Here is a 13,154-nt window from a genome sequence, read left to right on the forward strand (position 1 = left end):
GTTTTTGGAATTCATCCAAAAACGTGCATTTAATTGAATATTTTAATAGTTTTTTATTAAAATACTACCAAAACGAGGTTGTTAATCCAAAATAATTGCACGAAAGGATTCTCCTCGCCATAAAGTTTCCAACGAACCATCATTTGCCCGAATCGGACTTGCCACGAAGAATTAATAGCCGAATGGGGAGTTCGGACCAATACATTGGAGACGTGTGAAGAAGTGAACTTGGTAAAATATCTTCGGCAATCGATCATACCAGCACTAATGCACCAGAACCCATCAACACTCTGCAGTTAAGCGTGCTTGGGCTAGAGTAATACTAAGATGGGTGACCTCTTGGGAAGTCCTCGTGTTGATTGCCTTTTTTTATTTTTATTTTTGCCATTTTTTTAGCGGTTTTCCTTATGACTGCGAGCCGAGTAATTAACGAATGGATTGCCCGAGAGAAAGAATGGGTTTTTATGGCACGAAGCATGGGAGGGTGCCCGCCCCAGGTTTTTGGAATTCATCCAAAAACGTGCATTTAATTGAATATTTTAGTAGTTTCTTATGAAAATACTACCAAAACGAGGTTGTTAATCCAAAATAATTGCACGAAAGGATTCTCCTCGCCATAACGTTTCCAACGAACCATCATTTGCCCGAATCGGACTTGCCACGAAGAATTAATAGCCGAATGGGGAGTTCGGACCAATACATTGGAGACGTGTTAAGTAGTAAACTTGGTAAAATACCTTTAGCAATCGATCATACCAGCACTAATGCACCAGAACCCATCCGAACTCTGCAGTTAAGTATGCTTGGGAGAGAGTAGTACTAAGATGGGTGACCTCTTGGGAAGTCCTCGTGTTGATTGCCTTTTTTTATTTATTTTTGCCATTTTTTTAGCGGTTTTCCTTATGACTGCGAGCCGAGTAATTAGCGAATGGATTTCCCGAGAGAAAGAATGGTTTTTTATGGAACGAAGCATGGGAGGGCGCCCGCCCCAGGTTTTTGGAATTCATCCAAAAACGTGCATTTAATTGAATATTTTAATAATTTTTTATTAAAATACTACCAAAACGAGGTTGTTAATCCAAAATAATTGCACGAAAGGATTCTCCTCGCCATAACGTTTCCAACGAACCATCATTTGCCCGAATCGGACTTGCCACGAAGAATTAATAGTCGAATGGGGAGTTCGGACCAATACATTGGAGACGTGTTAAGTAGTAAACTTGGTAAAATACCTTTAGCAATCGATCATACCAGCACTAATGCACCAGAACCAATCAGAACTGTGCAGTTAAGCGTGCTTGGGAGAGAGTAGTACTAAGATGGGTGACCTCTTGGGAAGTCCTCGTGTTGATTGCCTTTTTTTATTTATTTTTGGCATTTTTTTAGCGATTTTCCTTATGACTGCGATCCGACTAATTAGCGAATGGATTGCCCGAGAGAAAGAATGGGTTTTTATGGAACGAAGCCTGGGAAGGCGCCCGCCCCAGGTTTTTGGAATTCATCCAAAAACGTGCATTTAATTGAATATTTTAATAGTTTTTTATTAAAATACTACCAAAACGAGGTTGTTAATCCAAAATAATTGCACGAAAGGATTCTCCTCGCCATAAAGTTTCCAACGAACCATCATTTGCCCGAATCGGACTTGCCACGAAGAATTAATAGCCGAATGGGGAGTTCGGACCAATACATTGGAGACGTGTGAAGAAGTGAACTTGGTAAAATATCTTCGGCAATCGATCATACCAGCACTAATGCACCAGAACCAATCAGAACTCTGCAGTTAAGCGTGCTTGGGCGAGAGTAATACTAAGATAGGCGACCTCTTGGGAAGTCCTCGTGTTGATTACCTTTTTTTATTTTAATTTTGCCATTTTTAGCGGTTTTCCTTATGGCTGCGAGCCGAGTAATTAGCGATGGGATTACCCGAGAGAAAGAATGGGTTTTTATGGCACGAAGCCTGGGAGGGCGCCCGCCCCAGGTTTTTGGAATTCATCCAAAAACGTGCATTTAATTGAATATTTTAATAGTTTTTTATTAAAATACTACCAAAATGAGGCTGTTAGTCCAAAATAATTGCACAAAAGGATTCTCCTCGCCATAACGTTTCCAACGAACCATCCTTTGCCCGAATCAGAGTTGCCACGAAGAATTAATAGCCGAATGGGGAGTTCGGACCAATACATTAGAGACGTGTTAAGTAGTAAACTTGGTAAAATATCTTCAGCAATCGATCATACCAGCACTAGTTTACCAGAACCCATCAGAACTCGGTAGTTAAGCGTGCTTGGGCGAGAGTAGTACTAAGATGGGTGACCTCTTGTGAAGTCCTCGTGTTGATTACCCTCTTGTGAAGTCCTCGTGTTGATTACCATTTCTTATTTTATTTTTGCCATTTTTTTTAGCGGTTTTCCTTATGGCTGCGAGCCGAGTAATTAGCGAAGGGATTACCCGAGAGAAAGAATGGGTTTTTATGGCACGAAGCCTGGGAGGGCGCCCGCCCCAGGTTTTTAGAATTCATCCAAAAACATGCATTTAATTGAATATTTTAATAGTTTTTTATTAAAATACTACCAAAACGAGGTTGTTAATCCAAAATAATTGCACGAAAGGATTCTCCTCGCCATAACGTTTCCAACGAACCATCATTTGCCCGAATCAGACTTGCCACGAAGAATTAATAGTCGAATGGGGAGTTCGGACCAATACATTGGAGACGCGTTAAGTAGTAAACTTGGTAAAATATCTTCGGCAATCGATCATACCAGCACTAATGCACCAGAACCCATCAGCACTCTGCAGTTAAGCGTGCTTGGGCGAGAGTAATACTAAGATGGGTGACCTCTTGGGAAGTCCTCGTGTTGATTGCCTTTTTTTATTTTTATTTTTGCCATTTTTTAGCGGTTTTCCTTATGACTGCGAGCCGAGTAATTAGCGAATGGATTTCCCGAGAGAAAGAATGGGTTTTTATGGCACGAAGCATAGGAGGGCGCCCGCCCCAGGTTTTTGGAATTCATCCAAAAACATGCATTTAATTGAATATTTTAATAGTTTTTTATTAAAATACTACCAAAACGAGGTTGTTAATCCAAAATAATTGCACGAAAGGATTCTCCTCGCCATAACGTTTCCAACGAACCATCATTTGCCCGAATCGGACTTGCCACGAAGAATTAATAGCCGAATGGGGAGTTCGGACCAATACATTGGAGACGTGTTAAGTAGTAAACTTGGTAAAATACCTTTAGCAATCGATCATACCAGCACTAATGCACCAGAACCCATCCGAACTCTGCAGTTAAGCATGCTTGGGAGAGAGTAGTACTAAGATGGGTGACCTCTTGTGAAGTCCTCGTGTTGATTGCCTTTTTTTATTTATTTTTGCCATTTTTTTAGCGGTTTTCCTTATGACTGCGAGCCGAGTAATTAGCGAATGGATTTCCCGAGAGAAAGAATGGGTTTTTATGGAACGAAGCATGGGAGGGAGCCCGCCCCAGGTTTTTGGAATTCATCCAAAAACGTGCATTTAATTGAATATTTTAATAATTTTTTATTAAAATACTACCAAAAAGAGGTTGTTAATCCAAAATAGTTGCACGAAAGGATTCTCCTCGCCATAACGTTTCCAACGAACCATCATTTGCCCGAATCGGACTTGCCACGAAGAATTAATAGTCGAATGGGGAGTTCGGACCAATACATTGGAGACGTGTTAAGTAGTAAACTTGGTAAAATACCTTTAGCAAACGATCATACCAGCACTAATGCACTAGAACCAATCAGAACTGTGCAGTTAAGGGTGCTTGGGAGAGAGTAGTACTAAGATGGGTGACCTCTTGGAAAGTCCTCGTGTTGATTGCCTTTTTTTATTTATTTTTGGCATTTTTTTAGCGATTTTCCTTATGACTGCGATCCGACTAATTAGCGAATGGATTGCCCGAGAGAAAGAATGGGTTTTTATGGAACGAAGCCTGGGAAGGCGCCCGCCCCAGGTTTTTGGAATTCATCCAAAAACGTGCATTTAATTGAATATTTTAATAGTTTTTTATTAAAATACTACCAAAACGAGGTTGTTAATCCAAAATAATTGCACGAAAGGATTCTCCTCGCCATAAAGTTTCCAACGAACCATCATTTGCCCGAATCGGACTTGCCACGAAGAATTAATAGCCGAATGGGGAGTTCGGACCAATACATTGGAGACGTGTGAAGAAGTGAACTTGGTAAAATATCTTCGGCAATCGATCATACCAGCACTAATGCACCAGATCCCATCAGAAATCTGCAGTTAAGCATGCTTGGGAGAGAGTAATACTAAGATGGGTGACCTCTTGGGAAGTCTTCGTGTTGATTGCCTTTTTTTTATTTTTTTTGCCAATTTTTGGCGGTTTTCCTTGTGACCGCGAGCCGAGTAATTAGCGAATGGATTTCGCGAGAGAAAGAATGGGTTTTTATGGCACGAAGCCTTGGAGGGCGCCCACCCCAGGTTTTTGGAATTCATCAAAAAATGTGCATTTAATTGAATATTTTAATATTTTTTATTAAAATACTACCAAAACTAGGTTGTTAATCCAAAATAATTGCACGAAAGGATTCTTCTCGTCATAGCGTTTCCAACGAACCATCATTTGCCCGAATCGGACTTGCCACGAAGAATTAATAGCCGAATGGGGAGTTCGGACCAATACATTGGAGACGTGTTAAGTAGTAAACTTGGTAAAATATCTTCAGCAATCGATCATACCAGCACTAGAGCAGCAGAATCAATCAGAACTCTGCAGTTAAGCGTGCTAGGGCAAGAGTAGTACTGAATTCCTCGTGTTGATTACCTTTTTTAATTTATTTTTGCCATTTTTAGCGGTTTTCCTTATGGATGCGAGCCGAGTAATTAGCGAAGGGATTACCCGAGAGAAAGAATGGGTTTTTATGGTACGAAGCCTGGGAGGGCGCCCGCCCCAGGATTTTGGAATTCATCCAAAAACGTGCATTTAATTGAATATTTTAATAATTTTTTATTAAAATACTACCAAAACAAGGTTGTTAGTCCAAAATAATTGCACGAAAGAATTCTCCTCGCCATAACGTTTCCAACGAACCATCATTTGCCCGAATCGGACTTGCCACGAAGAATTAATAGCCGAATGGGTAGTTCGGACCAATACATTGGAGACGTGTTAAATAGTAAACTTGGTAAAATACCTTTAGCAATCGATCATACCAGCACTAATGCACGAGAACCAATAAGAACTCCGCAGTTAAGCGTGCTTGGGCGAGAGTAGTATTAAGATGGGTGACCTCTTGGGAAGTCCTCGTGTTGATTGCCTTTTTTTATTTTGCCATTTTTTTAGCGGTTTTCCTTATGACTGCGAGCCGAGTAATTAGCGAATGGATTGCCCGAGGGAAAGAATGGGTTTTTATGGCACGAAGCATGGGAGGGCGTCCGCTCCAGGTTTTTGGAATTCATCCAAAAACGTGCAATTAATTGAATATTTTAATAGTTTTTTATTAAAATACTACCAAAACGAGGTTGTTAATCCAAAATAATTGCACGAAAGGATTCTCCTCGCCATAACGTTTCCAGCGAACCATCATTTGCCCGAATCGGACTTGCCACGAAGAATTAATAGCCGAATGGGGAGTTCGGACCAATACATTGGAGACGTGTTAAGTAGTAAACTTGGTAAAATACCTTTAGCAATCGATCATACCAGCACTAATGCACCAGAACCCATCCGAACTCTGCAGTTAAGTATGCTTGGGAGAGAGTAGTACTAAGATGGGTGACCTCTTGGGAAGTCCTCGTGTTGATTGCCTTTTTTTATTTATTTTTGCCATTTTTTTAGCGGTTTTCCTTATGACTGCGAGCCGAGTAATTAGCGAATGGATTTCCCGAGAGAAAGAATGGTTTTTTATGGAACGAAGCATGGGAGGGCGCCCGCCCCAGGTTTTTGGAATTCATCCAAAAACGTGCATTTAATTGAATATTTTAATAATTTTTTATTAAAATACTACCAAAACGAGGTTGTTAATCCAAAATAATTGCACGAAAGGATTCTCCTCGCCATAACGTTTCCAACGAACCATCATTTGCCCGAATCGGACTTGCCACGAAGAATTAATAGTCGAATGGGGAGTTCGGACCAATACATTGGAGACGTGTTAAGTAGTAAACTTGGTAAAATACCTTTAGCAATCGATCATACCAGCACTAATGCACCAGAACCAATCAGAACTGTGCAGTTAAGCGTGCTTGGGAGAGAGTAGTACTAAGATGGGTGACCTCTTGGGAAGTCCTCGTGTTGATTGCCTTTTTTTATTTATTTTTGGCATTTTTTTAGCGATTTTCCTTATGACTGCGATCCGACTAATTAGCGAATGGATTGCCCGAGAGAAAGAATGGGTTTTTATGGAACGAAGCATGGGAGGGCGCCCGCCCCAGGTTTTTGGAATTCATCCAAAAACGTGCATTTAATTGAATATTTTAATAGCTTTTTATTAAAATACTACCAAAACGAGGTTGTTAATCCAAAATAATTGCACGAAAGGATTCTCCTCGCCATAACGTTTCCAACGAACCATCATTTGCCCGAATCGGACTTGCCACGAAGAATTAATAGCCGAATGGGGAGTTCGGACCAATACATTGGAGATGTGTTAAGTAGTAAACTTGGTAAAATACCTTTAGCAATCGATCATACCAGCACTAATGCACTAGAACCCATCCGAACTCTGCAGTTAAGCGTGCTTGGGAGAGAGTAGTACTAAGATGGGTGACCTCTTGGGAAGTCCTCGTGTTGATTGCCTTTTTTTATTTATTTTTGCCATTTTTTTAGTGGTTTTCCTTATGAATGCGAGCCGAGTAATTAGCGAATGGATTTCCCGAGAGAAAGAATGGGTTTTTATGGAACGAAGCCTGGGAAGGTGCCCGCCCCAGGTTTTTGGAATTCATCCAAAAACATGCATTTAATTGAATATTTTAATAGTTTTTTACTAAAATACTACCAAAACGAGGTTGTTAATCCAAAATAATTGCACGAAAGGATTCTCCTCGCTATAACGTTTCCAAGGAACCATCATTTGCCCGAATCGGACTTGCCACGAAGAATTAATAGTCGAATGGGGAGTTCGGACCAATACATTGGAGACGTGTTAAGTAGTAAACTTGGTAAAATACCTTTAGCAATCGATCATACCAGCACTAATGCACCAGAACCAATCAGAACTGTGCAGTTAAGGGTGCTTGGGAGAGAGTAGTACTAAGATGGGTGACCTCTTGGGAAGTCCTCGTGTTGATTGCCTTTTTTTATTTATTTTTGCCATTTTTTTAGCGGTTTTCCTTATGACTGCGAGCCGAGTAATTAGCGAATGGATTGCCCTAGAGAAAGAATGGGTTTTTATGGAACGAAGCCTGGGAAGGCTCCCGCCCCAGGTTTTTGGAATTCATCCAAAAACGTGCATTTAATTGAATATTTTAATAGTTTTTTATTAAAATATTACCAAAACGAGGTTGTTAATCCAAAATAATTGCACGAAAGGATTCTCCTCGCCATAACGTTTCCAAGGAACCATCATTTGTCCGAATCGGACTTGCCACGAAGAATTAATAGTCGAATGGGGAGTTCGGACCAATACACTGGAGACGTGTTAAGTAGTAAACTTGGTAAAATACCTTTAGCAATCGATCATACCAGCACTAATGCACCATAACCCATCCGAACTCTGCAGTTAAGCGTGCTTGGGAGAGAGTAGTACCAAGATGGGTGACCTCTTGGGAAGTCCTCGTGTTGATTGCCTTTTTTTATTTATTTTTGCCATTTTTTTAGCGGTTTTCCTTATGACTGCGAGCCGAGTAATTAGCGAATGGATTGCCCGAGAGAAAGAATGAGTTTTTATGGAACGAAGCCTGGGAAGGCGCCCGCCCCAGGTTTTTGGAATTCATCCAAAAACGTGCATTTAATTGAATATTTTAATAGTTTTTTATTAAAATACTACCAAAACGAGGTTGTTAATCCAAAATAATTGCACGAAAGGATTCTCCTCGCCATAACGTTTCCAACGAACCATCATTTGCCCGAATCGGACTTGCCACGAAGAATTAATAGTCGAATGGGGAGTTCGGACCAATACATTGGAGACGTGTTAAGTAGTAAACTTGGTAAAATACCTTTAGCAATCGATCATACCAGCACTAATGCATCAGAACCCATCCGAACTCTGCAGTTAAGCGTGCTTGGGAGAGAGTAGTACTAAGATGGGTGACCTCTTGGGAAGTCCTCGTGTTGATTTTCTTTTTTTATTTATTTTTGCCATTTTTTTAGCGGTTTTCCTTATGGCTGCGAGCCGAGTAATTAGCGATGGAATTACCCTAGAGAAAGAATGGGTTTTTATGGCACGAAGCCTGGGAGGGCACCCGCCCCAGGTTTTTGGAATTCATCCAAAAACGTGCATTTAATTGAATATTTTAATAGTTTTTTATTAAAATATTACCAAAACGAGGTTGTTAATCCAAAATAATTGCACGAAAGGATTCTCCACGCCATAACGTTTCCAACGAACCATCCTTTTCCTGAATCAAACTTGCCACGAAGAATTAATAGCCGAATGGGGAGTTCGGACCAATACATTAGAGACGTGTTAAGTAGTAAACTTGGTAAAATATCTTCAGCAATCAATCATACCAGCACTAATTTACCAGTACCCATCAGAACTCGGTAGTTAAGCGTGCTTGGGCTAGAGTAGTACTAAGATGGGTGACCTCTTGTGAAATCCTCGTGTTGATTACCCTCTTGTGAAGTCTTCGTGTTGATTACCTTTTTTTATTTTATTTTTGCCATTTTTTTAGCGGTTTTCCTTATGGCTGCGAGCCGACTAGTTAGCGAAGGGATTACCCGAGATAAAGAATGGGTTATTATGGCACGAAGCCTGGGAGGGCGCCCGCCCCAGGTTTTTGGAATTCATCCAAAAATGTGCATTTAATTGAATATTTTAATAGTTTTTTATTAAAATACTACCAAAACGAGGTTGTTAATCCAAAATAATTGCACGAAAGGATTCTCCTCGCCATAACGTTTCCAACGAACCATCATTTGCCCGAATCGGACTTGCCACGAAGAATTAATAGCCGAATGGGGAGTTCGGACCAATACATTGGAGACGTGTGAAGAAGTGAACTTGGTAAAATATCTTCGGCAATCGATCATACCAGCACTAATGCACCAGAACCCATCAACACTCTGCAGTTAAGCGTGCTTGGGCTAGAGTAATACTAAGATGGGTGACCTCTTGGGAAGTCCTCGTGTTGATTGCCTTTTTTTATTTTTATTTTTGCCATTTTTTTAGCGGTTTTCCTTATGACTGCGAGCCGAGTAATTAACGAATGGATTGCCCGAGAGAAAGAATGGGTTTTTATGGCACGAAGCATGGGAGGGTGCCCGCCCCAGGTTTTTGGAATTCATCCAAAAACGTGCATTTAATTGAATATTTTAGTAGTTTCTTATGAAAATACTACCAAAACGAGGTTGTTAATCCAAAATAATTGCACGAAAGGATTCTCCTCGCCATAACGTCTCCAACGAACCATCATTTTCATGAATCAGACTTGCCACGAAGAATTAATAGTCGAATGGGGAGTTCGGACCAATACATTGGAGACGTGTTAAGTAGTAAACTTGGTAAAATATTTTCAACAATCGATCATACCAGCACTAATGCAGCAGAACCAATCAGAACTTTGCAGTTAAGCGTGCTTGGGCGAGAGTAGCACTAAGATCGGTGACCTATTGGGAAGTCCTCGTGTTGATTACCTTTTTTTATTTTATTTTTGCCATTTTTTTAGCGGTTTTCCTTATGGCTGCGAGCCGAGTAATTAGCGAAGGGATTACCCGAGAGAAAGAATAGGTTTTTATGGCACGAAGCCTGGGAGGGCGCCCGCCCCAGGTTTTTGGAATTCATCCAAAAACGTGTATTTAATTAAATATTTTAATAGTTTTTATTAAAATACTACCAAAACTAGGTTGTTAATCCAAAATAATTGCACGAAAGGATTCTCCTCGCCATAACGTTTCCAACGAACCATCATTTGCCCGAATCGGACTTGCCACGAAGAATTAATAGCCGAATGGGGAGTTCGGACCAATACATTGGAGACGTGTTAAGTAGTAAACTTGGTAAAATATCTTCAGCAATCGAACATACCAGCACTAATGCAGCAGAACCAATCAAAACTCTGCAGTTAAGCGTGCTTGGGCAATAGTAATACTGAGATGGGTGACCTCTTTGGAAGTCCTCGTGTTGATTACCTTTTTTTATTTTATTTTTGCCATTTTTTTAGCGGTTTTCCTTATGGCTGCGAGCCGAGTAATTAGCGATGGAATTACCCTAGAGAAAGAATGGGTTTTTATGGCACGAAGCCTGGGAGGGCACCCGCCCCAGGTTTTTGGAATTCATCCAAAAACGTGCATTTAATTGAATATTTTAATAGTTTTTTATTAAAATATTACCAAAACGAGGTTGTTAATCCAAAATAATTGCACGAAAGGATTCTCCACGCCATAACGTTTCCAACGAACCATCCTTTTCCTGAATCAAACTTGCCACGAAGAATTAATAGCCGAATGGGGAGTTCGGACCAATACATTAGAGACGTGTTAAGTAGTAAACTTGGTAAAATATCTTCAGCAATCAATCATACCAGCACTAATTTACCAGTACCCATCAGAACTCGGTAGTTAAGCGTGCTTGGGCTAGAGTAGTACTAAGATGGGTGACCTCTTGTGAAATCCTCGTGTTGATTACCCTCTTGTGAAGTCTTCGTGTTGATTACCTTTTTTTATTTTATTTTTGCCATTTTTTTAGCGGTTTTCCTTATGGCTGCGAGCCGACTAGTTAGCGAAGGGATTACCCGAGATAAAGAATGGGTTATATGGCACGAAGCCTGGGAGGGCGCCCGCCCCAGGTTTTTGGAATTCATCCAAAAATGTGCATTTAATTGAATATTTTAATAGTTTTTTATTAAAATACTACCAAAACGAGGTTGTTAATCCAAAATAATTGCACGAAAGGATTCTCCTCGCCATAACGTTTCCAACGAACCATCATTTGCCCGAATCGGACTTGCCACGAAGAATTAATAGCCGAATGGGGAGTTCGGACCAATACATTGGAGACGTGTGAAGAAGTGAACTTGGTAAAATATCTTCGGCAATCGATCATACCAGCACTAATGCACCAGAACCCATCAACACTCTGCAGTTAAGCGTGCTTGGGCTAGAGTAATACTAAGATGGGTGACCTCTTGGGAAGTCCTCGTGTTGATTGCCTTTTTTTATTTTTATTTTTGCCATTTTTTTAGCGGTTTTCCTTATGACTGCGAGCCGAGTAATTAACGAATGGATTGCCCGAGAGAAAGAATGGGTTTTTATGGCACGAAGCATGGGAGGGTGCCCGCCCCAGGTTTTTGGAATTCATCCAAAAACGTGCATTTAATTGAATATTTTAGTAGTTTCTTATGAAAATACTACCAAAACGAGGTTGTTAATCCAAAATAATTGCACGAAAGGATTCTCCTCGCCATAACGTTTCCAACGAACCATCATTTGCCCGAATCGGACTTGCCACGAAGAATTAATAGCCGAATGGGGAGTTCGGACCAATACATTGGAGACGTGTTAAGTAGTAAACTTGGTAAAATACCTTTAGCAATCGATCATACCAGCACTATTGCACCAGAACCGATCAGAACTCTTCAGTTAAGCTTCCTTGGGCGAGAGTAGTACTAAGATGGGTGACCTCTTGGGAAGTCCTCGTGCTGATTGCCTTTTTTTTATTTTTATTTTGCCATTTTTTTAGCGGTTTTCCTTATGACTGCGAGCTGAGTAATTAACGAATGGATTGCCCGAGAGAAAGAATGGGTTTTTATGGCACGAATCCTGGGAGGGCGCCCGCCCCAGGTTTTTAGAATTCATCCAAAAACATGCATTTAATTGAATATTTTAATATTTTTTATTAAAATACTACCAAAACTAGGTTGTAAATCCAAAATAATTGCACGAAAGGATTCTCCTCTCCATAGCGTTTCCAACGAACCATCATTTGCCCGAATCGGACTTGCCACGAAGAATTAATAGCCGAACGGGGAGTTCGGACCAATACATTGGAGACGTGTTAAGTAGTAAACTTGGTAAAATATCTTCAGAAATCGATCATACCAGCACTAGAGCAGCAGAATCAATCATAACTCTGCAGTTAAGCGTGCTAGGGCAAGAGTAGTACTAAGATGGGTGACCTCTTTGGAAATCCTCGTGTTGATTACCTTTTTTTATTTTATTTTTGCCATTTTTTAGCAGTTTTCCTTATGGCTGCGAGCCGAGTAATTAGCGAAGGGATTACCCGAGAGAAAGAATGGGTTTTTATGGTACGAAGCCTGGGAGGGCGCCCGCCCCAGGTTTTTGGAATTCATCCAAAAACGTGCATTCAATTGAATATTTTAATAATTTTTTATTAAAATACTACCAAAACAAGGTTGTTAGTCCAAAATAATTGCACGAAAGGATTCTCCTCGCCATAACATTTCCAACGAACCATCATTTGCTCGAATCGGACTTGCCACGAAGAATTAATAGCCGAATGGGGAGTTCAGACCAATACATTGGAGACGTGTTAAGTAGTAAACTTGGTAAAATATCTTCAGCAATCGATCATACCAGCACTAGAGCAGAAGAATCAATTAGAACTCTGCAGTTAAGCGTGCTAGGGCAAGAGTAGTACTAAGATGGATGACCTCTTGGGAAGTCCTCGTGTTGATTACCTTTTTTTATTTTACTTTTGCCATTTTTAGCGGTTTTCCTTATGGATGCGAGCCGAGTAATTAGCGAAGGGATTACCCGAGAGAAAGAATGGGTTTTTATGGCACGAAGCCTGGGAGGGCGCCTGCCCCAGGTTTTTGGAATTCGTCCAAAAACGTGCATTTAATTGAATATTTTAATAGTTTTTATTAAAATACTACCAAAACGAGGTTGTTAGTCCAAAATAATTGCACGAAAGGATTCTCCTCGCCATAACGTTTCCAACGAACCTTCATTTTCCCGAAGCGGACTTGCCACGAAGAATTAATAGCCGAATGGGGAAGTCAGACCAATACATTGGAGACGTGTTAA

At 40.5% G+C, this 13,154-nt stretch overlaps 17 non-coding genes and 8 pseudogenes across 17 annotated transcripts; all 25 read left to right on the forward strand.

Moving 5' to 3' along the window:
• Positions 1 to 245: 245 nt before the first annotated feature.
• Positions 246 to 364, forward strand: LOC113327147. Its single transcript, XR_003348809.1, has one exon. It is a non-coding gene; the product is annotated as a 5S ribosomal RNA (ribosomal RNA).
• A 378-nt stretch (positions 365 to 742) lies between these two features.
• Positions 743 to 861, forward strand: LOC113327071. Its single transcript, XR_003348732.1, has one exon. It is a non-coding gene; the product is annotated as a 5S ribosomal RNA (ribosomal RNA).
• A 376-nt stretch (positions 862 to 1,237) lies between these two features.
• LOC113327217 lies at positions 1,238 to 1,356 on the forward strand. The gene has a single exon (XR_003348880.1). It is a non-coding gene; the product is annotated as a 5S ribosomal RNA (ribosomal RNA).
• Positions 1,357 to 1,732: 376 nt separating this feature from the next.
• Positions 1,733 to 1,851, forward strand: LOC113327200. Its single transcript, XR_003348862.1, has one exon. It is a non-coding gene; the product is annotated as a 5S ribosomal RNA (ribosomal RNA).
• Positions 1,852 to 2,226: 375 nt separating this feature from the next.
• LOC113327171 lies at positions 2,227 to 2,345 on the forward strand. The gene has a single exon (XR_003348833.1). It is a non-coding gene; the product is annotated as a 5S ribosomal RNA (ribosomal RNA).
• A 406-nt stretch (positions 2,346 to 2,751) lies between these two features.
• Positions 2,752 to 2,870, forward strand: LOC113327300. Its single transcript, XR_003348922.1, has one exon. It is a non-coding gene; the product is annotated as a 5S ribosomal RNA (ribosomal RNA).
• A 377-nt stretch (positions 2,871 to 3,247) lies between these two features.
• LOC113327084 lies at positions 3,248 to 3,366 on the forward strand. The gene has a single exon (XR_003348744.1). It is a non-coding gene; the product is annotated as a 5S ribosomal RNA (ribosomal RNA).
• A 376-nt stretch (positions 3,367 to 3,742) lies between these two features.
• On the forward strand, positions 3,743 to 3,861 carry LOC113327359 (annotated as a pseudogene).
• Positions 3,862 to 4,237: 376 nt separating this feature from the next.
• Positions 4,238 to 4,356, forward strand: LOC113327211. The gene has a single exon (XR_003348875.1). It is a non-coding gene; the product is annotated as a 5S ribosomal RNA (ribosomal RNA).
• Positions 4,357 to 5,204: 848 nt separating this feature from the next.
• Positions 5,205 to 5,323, forward strand: LOC113327156. The gene has a single exon (XR_003348818.1). It is a non-coding gene; the product is annotated as a 5S ribosomal RNA (ribosomal RNA).
• Positions 5,324 to 5,694: 371 nt separating this feature from the next.
• Positions 5,695 to 5,813, forward strand: LOC113327072. The gene has a single exon (XR_003348733.1). It is a non-coding gene; the product is annotated as a 5S ribosomal RNA (ribosomal RNA).
• A 376-nt stretch (positions 5,814 to 6,189) lies between these two features.
• On the forward strand, positions 6,190 to 6,308 carry LOC113327218. Its single transcript, XR_003348881.1, has one exon. It is a non-coding gene; the product is annotated as a 5S ribosomal RNA (ribosomal RNA).
• Positions 6,309 to 6,684: 376 nt separating this feature from the next.
• LOC113327472 lies at positions 6,685 to 6,803 on the forward strand. The gene has a single exon (XR_003348949.1). It is a non-coding gene; the product is annotated as a 5S ribosomal RNA (ribosomal RNA).
• A 376-nt stretch (positions 6,804 to 7,179) lies between these two features.
• On the forward strand, positions 7,180 to 7,298 carry LOC113327235. Its single transcript, XR_003348899.1, has one exon. It is a non-coding gene; the product is annotated as a 5S ribosomal RNA (ribosomal RNA).
• Positions 7,299 to 7,674: 376 nt separating this feature from the next.
• Positions 7,675 to 7,793, forward strand: LOC113327108. The gene has a single exon (XR_003348768.1). It is a non-coding gene; the product is annotated as a 5S ribosomal RNA (ribosomal RNA).
• Positions 7,794 to 8,169: 376 nt separating this feature from the next.
• LOC113327117 lies at positions 8,170 to 8,288 on the forward strand. Its single transcript, XR_003348779.1, has one exon. It is a non-coding gene; the product is annotated as a 5S ribosomal RNA (ribosomal RNA).
• A 376-nt stretch (positions 8,289 to 8,664) lies between these two features.
• LOC113327324 lies at positions 8,665 to 8,783 on the forward strand (annotated as a pseudogene).
• A 405-nt stretch (positions 8,784 to 9,188) lies between these two features.
• On the forward strand, positions 9,189 to 9,307 carry LOC113327148. Its single transcript, XR_003348810.1, has one exon. It is a non-coding gene; the product is annotated as a 5S ribosomal RNA (ribosomal RNA).
• A 378-nt stretch (positions 9,308 to 9,685) lies between these two features.
• Positions 9,686 to 9,804, forward strand: LOC113327405 (annotated as a pseudogene).
• Positions 9,805 to 10,180: 376 nt separating this feature from the next.
• On the forward strand, positions 10,181 to 10,299 carry LOC113327411 (annotated as a pseudogene).
• Positions 10,300 to 10,676: 377 nt separating this feature from the next.
• On the forward strand, positions 10,677 to 10,795 carry LOC113327325 (annotated as a pseudogene).
• Positions 10,796 to 11,199: 404 nt separating this feature from the next.
• Positions 11,200 to 11,318, forward strand: LOC113327149. Its single transcript, XR_003348811.1, has one exon. It is a non-coding gene; the product is annotated as a 5S ribosomal RNA (ribosomal RNA).
• Positions 11,319 to 11,696: 378 nt separating this feature from the next.
• LOC113327316 lies at positions 11,697 to 11,815 on the forward strand (annotated as a pseudogene).
• Positions 11,816 to 12,192: 377 nt separating this feature from the next.
• On the forward strand, positions 12,193 to 12,311 carry LOC113327358 (annotated as a pseudogene).
• Positions 12,312 to 12,687: 376 nt separating this feature from the next.
• Positions 12,688 to 12,806, forward strand: LOC113327364 (annotated as a pseudogene).
• Positions 12,807 to 13,154: the final 348 nt, after the last annotated feature.

The sequence above is a fragment of the Papaver somniferum genome, unplaced genomic scaffold (genome assembly GCF_003573695.1).
Source record: "Papaver somniferum cultivar HN1 unplaced genomic scaffold, ASM357369v1 unplaced-scaffold_10, whole genome shotgun sequence".
NCBI classification, from domain to species: domain Eukaryota; kingdom Viridiplantae; phylum Streptophyta; class Magnoliopsida; order Ranunculales; family Papaveraceae; genus Papaver; species Papaver somniferum.